Below are 17,403 nucleotides of genomic sequence, written 5' to 3' on the forward strand. Positions count from 1 at the left end.
GAACACGTTGATCTGTGGAAAGTATTGCAGATAACTTTGTTATTCATTCAGCTTTAATTCTTACTCTACTCTGGTTTCTCAAGATTGAGATGAACAATTCAGAAACTGCATTGCCCAGAGAAATTTTAGTTGCATTTCAGGAAACTTTACAAAATTTAATACTCATCTTTGGCTCAAATAGCATCACAGACAGAAATTCCCAAACAGCACATTCTTACTCATCTAGTCCTTAATATTAACTCACTATTAAGACCTCTTGCCAAAAGAAGTATAACTGGTTTAAGTAGACTGCAAAATGCAATCACCATTTGTTTATTTCACTAATACAATGGTGACAGACATATGGTTATATATTTAGGGGTGCACCGGTAAAGATTCTTTTAGCTGATATCAATAGCTGATGATTAACCAATCATATCGGCTGATGCCAGTCCAATAACCAATATTTAGTAAGAGTCCAAGGCATTTTAAACTACTGACTTAAATAAACCTTTTATGTCTTTGTTTTGCATTCAATACAGACACGCCTCCTGCCTGCTCCAGCCCTCGATGAGAAAGGCGGTGACTACCCCATTCTCATTCATGTTGACCCCTCACCCATGGTTCCTACCCTCAGCTCCAATCCCTATGCAGCCTATGCTGCCATCCCAGGAGGACCCTTGTGTGGATAGCGGCACTGGACACATTTGGCGCCCCAGAGCATGCTGCTGCCTCAGTGCTGGTGGGACCCACGCAGCTAAGCTCCTGCAGCTGCCACAGAAAAGCTGCTTTTGCAAAGGCACCTTGTGTCCAGTGGAGTGGAGTGTCCCTCACATGGTGTCTTACCCCGCCCGTGTGCAGCCCAATGTTTTGGCAGCAGCTCCGGCACTCAGGCACCTGCTGCATGTGCAGCATTGCCATGGGAGTTGCAGCAGAAGCCAATAACAGTCCCTTGTTGCTGCGTGCAGTACCCTATGACTGCTCCCTCAAACCCCCTCCCCCTCCCACTGCTCGCCTGAACCTGTAGTTTGCCTTGGACTCAGGCTGGTGGTGGGGTGCAGGGACCAGACTACTCTCGCCAGGATGTTCCAGGCATATAGCCATTATTGGCTACAATGACCAAAAAAAGCTGGTAGCCAATAACCTAATTTCTCTTTTTATCAGTGCTGATCTGATAGCCAAACAATATATCAGTGTACTCCTACTATATATTATTTGAATATTGTAGTTATTACCCAGGGATTCCAAGTACTTCCAAGAGGAGTGGATCTGGGTACAGAACTAAGCCAAATGAAGTATTTGTACCATCTCTGCTAACATTTATTAAATTGTAGTGCAAAGCACACATACATACAGTGTGGTCTGGAATGTGCCTGTCAGTAATAGAAGTAGAGACCAAAAGATGTATTCTACCAGCATGTCTTCATTTAACAAATGTTCAAAAACAGTGGAATGGTATGTGAATGTCAGCCATGTAGCACTGGTAGAAAGTATGATTTATAGCGATGCAATTCAAGCCATTAAATCACTAGTGTAAACCACGCTGGTGTCATCTGCACTTTATAGTGGCACAGTGCATTTTAATAGATTAGCAAGTGCAAGTTCACTAACGTAAATTCACAGGTTATGAGAAGACCTCTTTATTGCACAGCCAAGGAGCTTGTTGATTTTCTCTTCTACTCCAGGCATAAACTAACAAGTACTCAAAATGAAGTATCCTCAGTGATTGGCATAAATTCTTCTGCCCTCCGCCAGCCAAAAAAAAACACAAAAGAAAAAAAAACAAGCAAGTAAATCATTCTCTCATTTGAACTGCCTAATGGAGTTGCAGCAAAGATAAAGAATAGTTGTATGGCAAAAAAAAGTTGAGACGCACCAGTGTCATGGTTTACATGGGATTATGGTGCCCTCTAATGTTAAAAGATTGTATAAAGGTGTTTTATTTGTCTGCTGTCATACTGGAGTGGCAAGTAATATAGGATTTCTCTGTGACTTCAGTCTTTACAGACTTTTTCTGGTAGAATTTTATACATTTATTCAGTAATACAGCTCACGCAAAATGCTGTCATGTTAAGTTCCATAATATAATCATGCCCATAATTTTTGTAGAGACACAGGATTAGAACTCTACAGAATGTTTAATGTAAGACTTTCAAACTCATCTGGCTCTGCTGGCCAGATGAGTGGGCCAGGACCAGTCTATGGGCTGGATGAACAGTGTGGATAGCAGCACTGACAAGATTGGCCCAGAGCCCCCTTCTTCTCTCTCACCAAGATGAACATGGGCTGGCAGCGTGGGGATGCAGTCAGGAAGGCCAACCACACCTTGTCATGCATCCACAGATGCATCTCAAGCAGGTCCAGAGAAGTGATCCTCCCCCTCTATGTGGCACTGGTCAGGCTGCAGCTGGAGTACTGCGTCCAGTTCTGGGCACTGCACTTCAAGAGGGATGTGGACAACATGGAGAGGGTCCAGAGGAGGGCCACTCACATGATCAGGGGACAGCAGGGCAGGCCCTATGAGGAGAGGCTACGGGACCTGAACCTGTTCAGCCTCCAAAAGAGAAGGCTGAGGGGGGATCTAGTGGCCTGTTACAAACTAGTCAGGGGGGATCAGCAGGCACGGGGGAAGTCCCTGTTCCCCTGAGAACTGCCAGGAGTGACCAGGAATAACGGTCACAAGCTGGCAGAGGGTAGGTTTAGGTTAGATATCAGGAGGCGCTACTTCACGGTCAGGTCGGCTAGGATCTGGAACCAACTTCCAAGAGAAGTGGTGCTGGCCCTTACCCTGGGGGTCTTTAAGAGGAGGTTAGATGAACACCTTGCTGGGGTCGTTTGACCCCAGTAATCTTTCCTGCTATGGCAGGGGGTTGGACTAGATGATCTACTCAGGTGCCTTCCGACCCTAGAAACTATGAAACTATGAAACCCCTGCATGCTAGATTCAGTGCCCACTTTGTGGGACAAGCTGGGGCTAGAACTGCTTTCACAAGAATGTACCAAAGAAGCACCTGCAACTTGATTTTCCGTTTTGTTGCGAGAGACTGCAAACCACAAGCTAACAGCTAGAAAGTCCCAAACTTTGCAACCAATTTCACAACTATGTAACCCGAAGTACGCCTGTGCTAATGGAATTTTCCAATACCTTGTAATCAAGTATATAAGTAATGGAGAATAGGCACTCGGGGTCGGCTTTGATCTGAGTCTCATGACTCCAGGCCGACCTGCTTGCAAGCAATAAAGGCTTTGTCTCTGTGGCTTGTGGTGTGACTCACTTCTGGGGACCAAATTGGAACTTAGCCTCCAGGAGCTCGAACGGCCCCTTGTGCAACAACTTTGGCCAATCTGGAACTACACTGCATGTGGCACCCACTCCAGGACTTGTGTTATAAACATAGCCCAGCCCAGACTGGCTGGAGTAGTTGCCCACATATAAACTTGCATCCTGGACAAGCCAAAATAAGTGATATGGCTACTGCATCTGGCATACAGGCAGGGGAGGTGCGAAGGGGTAGGTGGGGGTTTAGACTGGGCCAGCACCAGGGGCTGGACAATGTGTCTCCAGGGGCCAGATCTGGACTTCAGGCCAGATCTCTTACACCCCAGGTTTAGTGAATCTAGAAAAGCTGTCTAAACCTATAGGCCAAGATGTTTAAAAGTTACTAGCTATTCTGGCTCTTTATTTTTTTGGTATCCCAGCTTGGGACACTAATGGGGCCTGGTTTTCAAATGTGTGTTTAGTATATTTGGGACAAGGAAATACATCAACTTAACAATATTTAAGTGCAGAAGATACCATTACAATCATCTGGTCTGACCTCCTGCATAATAGACTATAGAATTTGAAAGAGAGACTCTTGCATCTAGTCCAACAACTTGTATTTGTGCTATAGTTTAACTTGTAGGAATATGGCCAGTCCTAATTTAAAGAGAAGATGACCTTATTGCTGGACTTTGCCATTTTATATTTTCTGCAAACATTTTAAACAGAAAAAAAATGAATCAACTGTCAAGCAAAAGTCACAATATAGTTCTAGTTAGAAACTTTAGCATGAGTGACTGATTATGCATGTAAAGTTCCACAAGTCTGTTAGTATTCGTTGACTGTCTGAATGGTTTTAAGCAATAAATACTACTTCATGCTTAACTTGCGAAAAAGTTCAAACTATATTTTGTTTATATTGACTTACAAGTCAGCCACTTCTTTATATTTCTGCAAACATTTCTTCTTTATATCTTCACATTTATACTGGTAAATAAATGTCAGTGTGTCTCATGTAAAGAACAGGGACACTGGAGATGTTTTTTCTTATAAAAAAACCCAGGCAAGCATTGTATATTTACCCTACTCTTCCATTATGTAAAATTGGTTTGTCAGGGTTTTTAAGTCTAAAGAATGCTTAGCACAATGGGACTACCTGGATCATTTTTATCACAGGTACTGTCAGAAAGGAACATTCATAGAGTGATGGCCAATTTTATTAAGGAAAATAATTTTTAAGTCCAAAAAAGGGAAAGTTGGAAGAAAAACCTGCTCAAGACACAAGTCAAAATGGAGCACACAACTTGTTTTAATTTATTACTGCTCTTATGATCAGTGGATTATAGAACTGCAGACTAGGAATTAGGTCACCATTGTCTCCCAGCATAATAAAGATATAGTTTGCCATTAGATACAGTCGTCTAATGCTAAGAGTCTGGGGAGACATATGGCAATAGTAATAGCCAACTGTATACATCTCTGTCATATTGAATGTAATAGTTTGAATTTTTGTAATAAATACCCATTAGCCAGTTTAGAAAAAAGGCAAAGTTCATCTTCTTATCTAGGCCATTGCTTGTTTTTGCCTACGTGGTGAATGTCTTGATTCTGAATTTTATCTTTAGAGGCCTTGCAGCGAACAAGCTGAATGTCTTGGTTTTTTAATTTTATCTCTAGAGGCCTTTAACAAAGTTAACCTAAAAGTGACCCTTGGGCAAACATTCCAAGAGATCAAAACCTAGAGACTTTAGAAAGGGCGTTGGCAAGAGAGGTCACAGCAGTGGTGTGGAAATTTCCCAAAGAAGACCCAGAAAAGGAATCTGTTGGGTAAAAGATCCGAGCCCATTTTTGGGAGTAGTGACAGGTTTGGGTAGGAGGGGCCCAAGATGGCAACTCACCCAATAAAAACTGTAACACACAGTCCCAATTTGGAGGTAACCTCACTTGCAGAACACTGAAGGAAGAATCGCAAGCGTAGGCTGGATCAGATTGATCACCTGAACCACCCTCTCTGTGAACAATAACTCCCGTTCACGCTGAAGCCTAGGAGCACCCGAGTGGGACTGAAAGAAGGGGACTTGTTCCTATCACTGCTGAGACCAACCCTAAAACCATAAGAAAACAATGAAAGTATATCTGGGGATTTGGTTTCTTGAAATTCTAGGATTGTAAGTATACCATAAGAAATAACCTTTACTTGTAATTGTAGTTGTTTTTGTAATACTAATTCTTATAGCATTGTTTGGGAAGGATTTCTTAAAAAGCTAAGCACTGTTATATGTGTAGCAAGAAATTTTACAAGAAAATTGTGTTGTATGAATTAAGTGTGCAATCATTGTGAAATCATGCAATCAACCAAATACTCCTCCAGCCAGGTGCATCAAACGAATCAGTAAATTGTGTGGGATCTTTCTCTATTAACCCACTAGAGACAATCTCTTGAACATACAGGGAAAGTTTTATATAGGCAGCTATTAGGAAATGGCTTCTCTTAGGTCCAAAGTGTATGTGGCAACTGAGCGGGGGTTTCCTGAATTGCTTTTTGGGGGAGTTAGATGTTTTAAAATGCATTTTTGGATTGTGAGAACTGGCAGCCTTGAAAGGTCAATCTGGAAGTGCTAAGAGTCTCTAGTAGTGGAACTGAATGGTTTCCTGAGTAGGACATGTTTTGTTTTTGTTTTTGTTTTGGCCAGGCAGTGATAGCTGGCATAGTCTGGACCTAGGCAAGATCCAGAAAGGCATTTTAAAGCATCTAACTCCTAAAAAGCAATCCAGGAAACCTCTGTTCAGTTGTCACAAATTCTGGGCCATCCTCGGCCTGATGGGACACTTCTGTACATATTGAGAAGCCTCAGCTTCTTTTAGGTCCAAAATGTAAGGTTCTTGAACTACTAAGCTGGAACATGGGAACTGGCTCCCAGTATTTGAAAGAGAGTGTCTAAATCCTGAGTGAATCTAGGTGTCAACTATGCAAACCTGAGTCAGAAAAGTCAGGGGTTCATTGCTACTGTTTCCTAGGTCTAGTTCCAGGTAGCACAGGTGCACAATCTTATCATGCTAGGCAGTGTCACTAAAACATGCTGTGCTGCTCTTCCCAGGCTACTTTCTGGACCAAAAGCAATGTAGCTACTGGGGGCAAATTACTTAGTGCCGTCACTATTTAGCTAGCAGGCCACTCAATGTATGCTTTCAATATATCCAGCCTCTTGCAGTCTGAAGTGCTACAGAACTGGAACATCAAGACTATTAAAAAGGAAAGACAATTGTTAATGTGTGTTGAGCAAAGAACAGTGAGCCACTGAGTCAACTGCTTACGTGGAGAAGGAATAATAGCAGGGTGCTACAGGACTGCAAGGAGCAGTCTCCTACAAGAATGAAAGACAAAGAGCTTTCTCATTTGGCCTAGGCCATGCCTTAGAAGTCATACTTATAAAAAAGGACAGGAGAATCTCTTTAAGCCACTGAAAGAAAGAGCTAGAGGGATCCTGGTACCATTGCCTGCTACTGATCTAAGCAAAATTCCTCTCGTTTCCCCCTGGTCTCCCTTCACTGGCAACACACATGGAAGGCTTCACAGTGGCATGCACTGCCATCAACACTTATGTGATCTTGAACAACTACTAGATTACAAAAACAGACTGGCAACTGCATAGATCTCCCAGTTCAATCATCACTGATGGACAGCCTGTGATAGGATGAGGAGCAGTAATTACTCCTGCCTTCACTCTTTTACATTGTCAAACTGTACTGATACAACAGTAAGCAAAGTCAGCATTCAGTGTTTATCCTTCGCAAAATTTTAAAGAGCTCAGTTGCATATCTGGGCATACTGCTAAAGCTGTTGCAAAATTCAGTTGCAAAGCCGTGTGGGGAGCTAGATCTGTGTGGCAACAGCCGTTAAAGATTACTGAGGACCAGCAGTCTACACAGAACCAGCAGTCTTTCTGCTTAGACATCAGGTCTGGTAAACTGGGATCTAAAAAGTGGTCTGATCTATACTGTGCCCCCTAGCTCTGGTCATAGAGACCTACCCAGTCTCCAGTTTCTTACCTGTCATCACAGGGTTTTGAAGAGACCTATCCTGAAATGTATCTGCTGCTAAAGTTAGTTTGTGGAATTTCTCAGTTCTTTCTGAAGGCTTAGATTTGGTAAACTCAGCTATCAATGACCCCTGGAGTAGCGGTCTATTGTCTTTTCAACTGCCCTTTTCTTGATCTTGAAGTAGAAGTAGAACATCCTGAGGGAAAGCACCCTTCTTTCTGGTCCAGTCTGTGCACTAGAGAGCAGAAAAACCAATAAACAGGAGTTACATCTTTTAACCTCTGACTTTTTACGCTTCACACCCACCAATCTGGAACTGTAATGTTGGCCTACAATTCTACTAAGATATTATCTGAAAATAGGGTGATCATTTCTTGAATCTTAAGATGAGAAAGTGGGGGCGGGGGCAGTATTTCCAATCTCCAGTCTGAGCAGTGTACACTGGCAAGTAGGAAGAGAGAGACACCTGTCCCCACACCTAGTCAGTCCCAGTGGGGACGGCTCTGTAAAACAGAATAAAGGCACCGGGAGGGGGGAGTCAACGGGATACCCAGGGCAGGTGTTTAAAATGGGACTGTCCCAGTAAAAACAGAACTTACAGTGACCCTCTCTCAAAATTCCTCATGTTAACTATACTGAAGTCTTGTGCTAGAACTTGGCAAGTAAAACAGCACTGAAGGGATGGATCTGGGATGTGTCTGGAGCAGTTCCTAAACCGTCAGCTAACCTTCTGTGGTACGGCACAGAAGCAGCAGGAGCACCCCAGCCTCAGAACATCCAGGAACGTGATGGACAGGGACAGGAAGAACATAACAAAAAATACTGACAACCACTGCTGCCAGCAAATACCACCATTTCAGCTGCATCAACTGGCTCATACCATGGGAAGAACACTCCAGAAGGTAAGTTTTGGAAGAAGACTAACCCAGATTTGTTCAAACCAGGAAATGCAGAACTTTCCCTTCTTATTTCAATCTGCGTTGTCTGGTTGATAGGGCATGAAAGCAAGGATTTTTCTTCCTATTTATTATCTAAACTAGAATTAGGTATAAGTGCAGCTACTCCTTTGTTTTTAAACAAGTCATTCCTTAAAATGTTGTTCTCCTGTCTCATTGTGCTTTGTAGTTGTTAAAGAATTTCAAAGTCTGAAGTGTTTAATATTAGTTATGAAGTCTAAGATTTCAGTGAATTTATCCTATTTGAATGCGTTTTGTTGCTCAGCCACAACCAGTGACAGGTTTCCAATAATCTAAGCATAATTTGTTTGTTCTTTTATAGCCACTCATTCTGAAGATACTTTGATAGAAGTGCTCTTAAAAAGCTTGAAAAGGAGTGTTAGAAATGGAGTATTGTTAGAAATGCACAGCTTGCATCTTGCACCTGATAAGAAAGAAACACTGCCAAGGACTTTTCTCCTTGCCCAGCCTTGCCACAGCTCTTCTTATACTAAATCGCAGACTCTCCCCCAGCTTCTCCCTAGCCTTTCTCATGCAGATTACAGAAGCTGGAATTCAACTGACTGTGTCCTTGAAAGGGAGGGGGGGTTTAAACTCTTGGTGACCTATAGTACTCTCTGAGCATGCTCAATTAGCTGATGCATATTTATCTCTCCGCCCTGCATACTTAAGTAGTTAATTATAATATACATGCGATGGATGTAGCGATGTAACCACATGTATGTTTGTATGAAACGGAAATGAGCTGTAAGAGTTCCTGTTTCTGCACACATGCCCAGGAGGAAAAAGATAAATACATCCTGCAAAAATTCCTTGGTGGGTTCAGAGTAATCTGAGTTTTTGACTCTGCTCTGACCCTATTTGCAAATACACCTTTTGTGCCACCTAATGTATGTGTGTCTGTGATACTTTGCGAGCCTCCAAGAAACGGACGCAATTTTTTGCATCAAATCTGGTGAGCCAGTGAGGAGTTTTCTTGGACTACCCCGGAATTCAGTGACAAGATCGTCTCTGCCACCACGGGGAGTGCGCACCGAGCCGCCTTTTTGGGCTTGCCCAGGGGCTTAAGATGTGAGTCGGGATATCCGGGAAGTTAAAGGCTCCTGTGCAAAATTTTTGGTTTCTGAGGATGCCAGACACACATTCCGGCATTCTGATTGAGATCTCTGGGGTATCTGAGTGAGTATACTAATTCCCTTGCCCAGTTTGGTCTGGATCCGGGAACAAAGACGTGTTCGATTTGGTTTAATACTGGGAAATTTTCGGCCTGGTATATGAGAACCGTCTGTAACTAGGATCGTTTGGTATTTGGTGTGCGTTGGGCGCACTCTTGTGGGCATATGGGTGCGGGTCGCTCCCGTGTAGAAAACTCGGATGCGCCTTTAGGTTATATATTACAAAACTTCAGTAAATTTGGAAAGCAGGCAGATTATGGACTGAAGATGAAAAAGGGTGATTTAATTAAGTTTTGTCAACTCGAGTGGCCAACATTTGGGGTCCACTGGACCCCAAAAGGATCCTTTGTAGTAAAAGAAGTGATAGCTATCCATGAAATAGTTATGCAGAACGGATATTGGAATCAATTTCCTTATATCGATTGTTGGTTGTTGGTGGTTCAAAATCAGCCACCTTGGATTAAGAAATGCTTAGTAAAGTCTCATGTGATGGTTGTTAAAGGAAAGACTTGAGGAGGACCGCCTGTACTCCCTGAGTCTAATGAGGGGGGGGAATTCTGAATTGGCTGAGTATCGGACCCGCTCTCCGGTCACAACCCTGTCAGGTAGCGAGGATGAATCAGACACCTCCTCGGGATCCAGTCCCTCTGCACCACCACTCCCTCCCTCAGGGAAACCACCACCGGTGTATCAAAGCATACCTAATGATTCAGAGCGTGAGCCTCAGCCAAGTGCCCCATCTGAATCAGGGAATAAGGGCTATTATTTGCGCAAGACTGTAGAATCACAGCCAGTGCTGAATTGCCCGATGCGAGAGGTTATCGGAGAGGGGGGCAATGCAACTTTTGTTTACACCCCATTTAGTACTTCAGATTTATTTAACTGGAAGAATCAGAGCCCCTCTTTTCGTGAAGACGCTGAAAAGATGAGGGACCTGTTTCAATCTATTGGACAAAGCCAACGACCCACTTGGGCTGATGTCCAGATGATGCTTCAAACCCTCCTGACCCCGGAGGAGAGGAGATTAGTGTTGGGGACAGCAGAGCGCATTGCAGCATCCAGGGTAGAAGCGGAGGGAGCTGCTGGTCGTACCTTGCGTGATACCTGCCCTGTTGAGGAACCGAGATGGGATAATCATACTGCAGAAGGAAGAGAGCTGAGTGCACGGTATCTGGGGATTATAGTGGAAGCAATGGGGAAGGCAGTGCCTCGGGTTACTAATCTGTCTAAATTGTATGAAGTGAGACAGGGAAGAGAAGAGGATCCCTCAGCTTTCCTCGGGAGGCTGTATGAGGCGTTCCGCAGGTTTTCGGACCTAGATCCAGAAGCCCCAGATAATCAACGCATGGTAAATCTTATGTTTATTGGTCAATCCGCTGCTGATATTCGTAAGAAGTTACAGAAAACTGAGGGAGGTGCTGGGAAACCGATTTCAGAGCTGGTGGAAATTGCATATAAGGTATATGGGAATCGTGAGCATATGCAGGAGCACAAGGAGGATAAAAAGGCTCAACGACAGATGGCAGTGCTGGCAGCTGCTATAACTGGAGGTAACCCTGGAAAGGCTGGGATGCAGAGACAGAAAGGAGAAAGAGTGGGAGCAGACGTTTGTGCTTACTGCAGGGAGAAAGGACACTGGAAGAGGGAATGCCCAAAGTTGGAGAAGAGAGAGGGTGAACCAAGAGGTCACCTCATGCGGGCAGAGGAAAAGGGTGAGGACACAGAATGAAGGGGACGGGGATCTAAGACCACTACCCTTCGGGTTGGAGCCCGAGAAGATCCCATGGTAACCATTAGGGTTGGTGGCAAAAACTTTGAAGCCTTGGTGGATACTGGGGCTACATTTCAATGATTCCAGAAAAAAAACCCTGTGCAGGAACTAGTGAACAGCATGTACTTGTGGAAGGGATTGAGGGAATGCAATCCCGACTCCCTGTTTGTAAACCACTCCTCACCAAAGAGGGGGACCATTTGCTTGAGCACTCCTTTGTATATTCTCCAAGTTGCCCAGTTGTATTACTTGGGCGGGACCTACTCACAAAATTGCAAGCTGAGATATTTTTCAGAGACCAAGGTCTAACCTCACCTAAGTCACCCAAGGAGCTGCGGGCATTCCTAGGGCTAACTGGGTTCTGTCGACTATGGATACCAGATTATGGTGGGAAGGCTAGACCACTGTATGACTCACTGACTAAGGAGAGGCTCACTAAATGGAAATGGAATAAAAAAATGCAGCATGCCTTTGATCTGCTTAAGGCAGCATTAACCCAGCCCCCTGCCCTGGCCATCCCAAATAGTAAAAAGCCATATCGACTGTATGTTCATGAGAATCGAGGGGTTGCATCAGGGGTGCTGACACAGCCATCAGGCCCAACCTGGAGACCTGTGGGATATTACTCAAAGGTTCTAGATCCAGTTGCACTCGGGTGGCCAGCCTGTCTTCAGGCTGTGGCAGCCACAGCAGTGGTTGTTGAAGAAGCCCAGAAGATAGTCATGGGTGTGGATATGGAAATACACACCCCACATGGAGTTCCCCAGATTCTAGGGACTGAGGGAGGAAAGTTCCTCAACCCCTCCAGACAATCACGATATGAAATATTTTTGCTCTCTAATCCAGGACTTACTTTCAAACCTACTACAGCCTTGAACCCTGCAACCTTGCTGCCGGAGCCAGGGAAACCGACTCATGACTGCCTTGAGGTCCTGAATCAAACCACACAGGTGCGGCCTGATCTTGCTGAGGACCCAATTGAAGACCCAGATGCTGAATACTTCGTAGACGGCTCCAGCTCTGTCATCAATGGAAAAAGATGAACAGGATGTGCAGTGGTAACCTTGGATAAGGTAGTATGAAGAGAGTCATTGCCGAGCTCATGGTCGGCACAGGCCGCGGAACTCACTGCGCTCACCCGAGCATTACAGCTGGGGACAGGCCAGCGGGTTAATGTATACACTGATTCTCGCTATGCTTTTTCTACGGTCCATGCGCATGGACTATTGTGGAAAGAAAGAGGTTTCATTACGGCTTCTGGGAATAAAAATGCTAACGGCCCTCAGATTATCAAGCTACTAGAGGCACTCCACCAGCCTAAAGAGGTAGCAGTCATTCATGTGCGGGCCCATGGGAAAGCTGCTGAGGAAAAGCATAAGCTTGGAAATGCAAAGGCTGATGCGGCAGCAAAGGAAGCTGCATTTATTGGTGGAGAAGCGGAGGAAGTATCCAGGCAGGCCTTGTCCCATGCCATATGGCCATACGTCCGGGATTTAGTCCCGCAGTATTCCCCTGAAGAAGATAAATTTGCACAGAAAGCTTGTGCAAAAAAGAACTCCCAGGGGTGGTGGATAGTACCGGGAGGAAAGGTCATGATACCCAGGCCATTGCTTCGTGAGGTGCTGCAACAGCTCCATGCAAGAACCCATATGGGAGGCTTGGCTATGGGTGATCTAGTGATCCGCCAAGCAGTAGCCCCAGGGCTATAGGTAGAAGCTCAGCGTATTGCTACCAGGTGCATCACATGCCAGAAAGTAAACCCTCGAAGGAAACCCCCTGTGCCAATGGGAGGTAGACCCTGGGCAGCGTACCCTGGACAAGCATGGCAGATTGATTTTGCCGAGCTCCCACGGTCCGGACATCATGGATTTTTACTTGTCATGGTAGACGAGCTCTCTGGTTGGGTCGAGGCATGGCCCACCAGGACTGCCACTGCGGCTACAGTAGTGAAGTACTTGTTGCAGGAGATCATTCCCCGGTATTCTCTGCCTGAATCCATCGAGTTGGATCAAGGACAACACTTTTTGGGAAAGGTAGGTCAAGAAGTCACACAAGCTCTCAAGATCACTTGGAAACTACACACACCATGGAGACCACAGAGTTCAGGACAAGTGGAACGCATGAATAGGACCTTAAAGACTCTACTCACCAAAATCTGTATTGAAGCACGCCTTAAGTGGCCTCAAGCATTACTGCTAGCTCTTACTTGCATTTGAAACACTCCCCGACGGGGCATTAAATTAACCCCATATGAAATTATGTTTGGCAAGCCCCCTCGAGTCTTACCCCCTGGGATGCAAGAAAATGTAACTTTTGAATTAGGTAATAGCGAGCTTCATATGTACGTTATTGCTTTGCAGTCTGTCTTGTCTTCTCTTCACAGGTATGCAGCCTCCTTTCAGCGTCTGCCTTTAGACGTACCGGTACAGGACTTCTGCCCGGGAGACTGGGTCTTGGTGCAGCGGTGGAAAAAAGAACCTTTGACTGAGAGGTGGAGTGGCCCTTTCCAGGTACTTCTAGCAACCCACACCGCTGTAAAGATTGCTGGCCATGACCGCTGGATACACCATACCCGTGTGAAACGACATCCACGAGCGTCAGAGGACACCAACTCCTAGGATGAACTCACTCCGGAAGCTGAGTCGTCCTCGGAACAAGAAGCCAGCAAGTGGAGCTGTGAACCTACTGGTGATCTCCAAGTGTGCCTGAGACGGCTTAATCAAAGTTCAGAAAATTAGACAAGAAAGTAAAAAGAAAAAGTTTAGGCTGTATTTGATCTCAAGAAAGGGAGAATATGGTGGGAATCTTAATATGCTTTCTTGTTATCTATGTAGTAAGAGAAGCAGGATTGAGCAGCCCTAGCCGCCAGCCTATATCCCCGCTTCCCCCAATTGCTCCCCCAGGGACAAATTTGTATGTTGACATGATGGAAAGAATTGCAGGTACCTTCAATCTTACCAACTGCTGGGCCTGTGGGGGACTCCGAGAGGCTGGAGAACAGTGGCCTTGGAGGGCTTTTCCTTTGGCCCCAAAATGGTTGGTAAGTGATAAGGCAGATGTTAAGAGTACTGGTCAAGAATGGGATGAGAACCACAGCTGGGATCTTTCCCAAGTGGCATTAGGAGAGTACTGTATTAGCAATAATGGTACAGGGAGGAGTTTGGGACAAAGCCAGTGTACATGGACATTGAAATGGGTCCAAACATGCACTACCTGTTATGCCCTTAATTGCAGCAAGTATGCAGGTCAATGGAATTCTACTGCTGTTAAGCTCCCAAACTCCACGTGGATGAAATGTAACCTATCCACTCCATAATCATCCCTGTATGATGAAGACACCTGCTTCAAAAAGATTGATAACCACCACAGTTGAAGGAATGCAAGTTGCAGCAGTCCCCCTCAAAGTGCAGACCGTAGCAAAAGTCATCGTACTCAGAAAAATTCCTCGTAATTATCTTGATCTGCCTAAATGAGAATGGGGAGCAGAAAGCATCTTGAGGGGGGAATATTGTTAGAAATGGAGTATTGTTAGAAATGCACAGCTTGCATCTTGCACCTGATAAGAAAGAAACACTGCCAAGGACTTTTCTCCTTGCCCAGCCTTGCCACAGCTCTTCTTATACTAAATCGCAGACTCTCCCCCAGCTTCTCCCTAGCCTTTCTCATGCAGATTACAGAAGCTGGAATTCAACTGACTGTGTCCTTGAAAGGGAGGGGGGGTTTAAACTCTTGGTGACCTATAGTACTCTCTGAGCATGCTCAATTAGCTGATGCATATTTATCTCTCCGCCCTGCATACTTAAGTAGTTAATTATAATATACATGCGATGGATGTAGTGATGTAACCACATGTATGTTTGTATGAAACGGAAATGAGCTGTAAGAGTTCCTGTTTCTGCACACATGCCCAGGAGGAAAAAGATAAATACATCCTGCAAAAATTCCTTGGTGGGTTCAGAGTAATCTGAGTTTTTGACTCTGCTCTGACCCTATTTGCAAATACACCTTTTGTGCCACCTAATGTATGTGTGTCTGTGATACTTTGCGAGCCTCCAAGAAACGGACACAATTTTTTGCATCAGGAGGAAGCAAAATCTAAGAAAACTCCATTAATTTTTGTAATGGCCTCCAAGAAGCAGAGTTAGTACTGAGGAGAGTAGTGGCAGCTGGAAATAAGAGAGTGGAAATGAGGACAGATGATCTCATCCCCTTGTGTCTGCAAGCCAAACTCCTCCTCGCATTTCTTCTCTGCTAGCTAGCTTGGTTACTCTGTACTTGCTAAACTGACAGCCCTAGCTACTTCTCACTTCCACCCAAGACAGCCTTCACTCTCTTGAAGTGGGGGAGGAAATTAAAGCAGAAAAATCACATAGTTTAAGACAAGATACTTCTCTTACTTCTTCCCTACGCAATTTAATCCCTCTGCCCTTTTACTGGGGATGGAAATAACCTGACCCTGTTCTTTGAGGAGAAAGGAAAGGAAAGTTGTTTAGTGGAGATGGAAGCAAGACAACTGACTTCAGGGATGGAACTCCTTCCCCAAAACAGCGGATGAGGACTAGAGGGGAAGGGCAGGGCGCGGCAAGAAGAAAATAGAGGAAAGAGAACACATTCATACAGATTAGTAGGGAAAGGACTGTAGGAGTAAATTTAGTTGGGCTTCTGGCCTACTTGACTAGAAAAAACAGACAGGAGACCAGAAGTGCTGATACTGCTTATTTCAGTTACATGTTTTGAGACAAGAAATCCTGCATGTCTTATTACCCTGTGCACAGATGTCCAATTAAGTAAACTTGTTTTAGTTTCTCCAAGGTTGTATTTTTTTTCTCTTTATCTGTCTTAAGTATAAAAATGCCTGAAAACTTAGAGAGGAGGAGGATTCCTTTGAAACAAACAAGTGGGTGATTCCCCTTGCTGTATGAAATGTTCCCTGTGATCACAGTATAGCCCTAAATAAAGAAAAGCTGGCTCTGTCAGTTCTGATTCAACCACAACCTGAAGTTTGATTTCTTCTACAGGACTAATAGAGAAATGTTAATATTTCAGAGGGGGAAAAAAGTGAAACAAAAGAAAGGACTCAGTAAGAAAAAGTAGAAGGAAAAAGGAAAATATAAAGTCCTCCTTCAGATGCATGGGAAGTCAGAAAAAAGAAAACAAAGGCAACATTGGACCCTTGCTAAACCAAATGGGGCAGCTGACAACCAACACAAAAGCTAATCTCCTCAACAATTACTTTGCGTTGGTCTTCCACCAGCCCAAGTGGATCACCCTGCCTGATAACATGCATGATTACCAGCGCAAGGGCAAACATAGGCCCATCATTGGCAAAGATCTTGTGAGAGAATACCTTGAGAGGCTGGACATCCAGAGATCAGCTGGCCTGGATGGAATAAACCTATCAGTGCTAAAAGAACTGGCTGACATCATAGCACAGGTAATGGTGAGGATATCTGAGAATTTGTGGTGCTCAGGAGAGATTCCAGAAGATTGGAAGAGGACCAGCGTGGTGCCCATCTTCAAGAAAGGAAGATCCAGGGAACTACAGGCAAATCAGTTTGACCTCAATCCCAGGAAAGATCTTTCTTTTTTTTTTTCTTTTTTTTTGGGGGGGGACAAAAAACAAACAAAAACCCCCAAAGAAACCATCAACAATAGGCTAGCTAACAGAAGGCAATGTTCTAAGAGACAGCCAACCCAGTTTTGTTGCAGGTAGGTCTTGCCTGACCAACCTCATTTCCTTCTATGACCATGTGACATCATCACCTGGACAAAGGAGAATAGTTGGATATCATATATGCTTCAAAAAAGCCTTTGACCTGGTGTCCCATGATGTCCTCATGATAAAATTGGGCCTCGACAAACTCATGATCCAATGGCTAGGGAAGTGGCTCCATGGTCAGACCCACAGAATGATAGTCAATGGAACCAAATCAGTATGGTGCATGGTGACCCGTGGTATCCATCAGGGCTCCATACTTGGACTTGTACGCTTTAACATATTTATAAATTATTTAGACTCTGGTGTCAGAAGCAGACTGGTCAAGTTCCCTGATGACATCAAGTTATGGGGAAGTGCAGTCATACAAGAGCAGGGATTCCCAAAGTTTTTATGCTGTGGCCCAGTAAACCACGACCCAGCAGTCACAGCTGGCCAGGCTGGGGGGTAGAGCAAACCCTGCATTGCCATGGGCCCTGCGGAAAGAGCCATGGCCTCTCTGC

The sequence above is a fragment of the Crocodylus siamensis genome, chromosome 1 (genome assembly GCF_052110815.1).
Source record: "Crocodylus siamensis isolate JL-2025a chromosome 1, ASM5211081v1, whole genome shotgun sequence".
In the NCBI taxonomy this organism is placed as follows: Eukaryota; Metazoa; Chordata; order Crocodylia; family Crocodylidae; genus Crocodylus; species Crocodylus siamensis.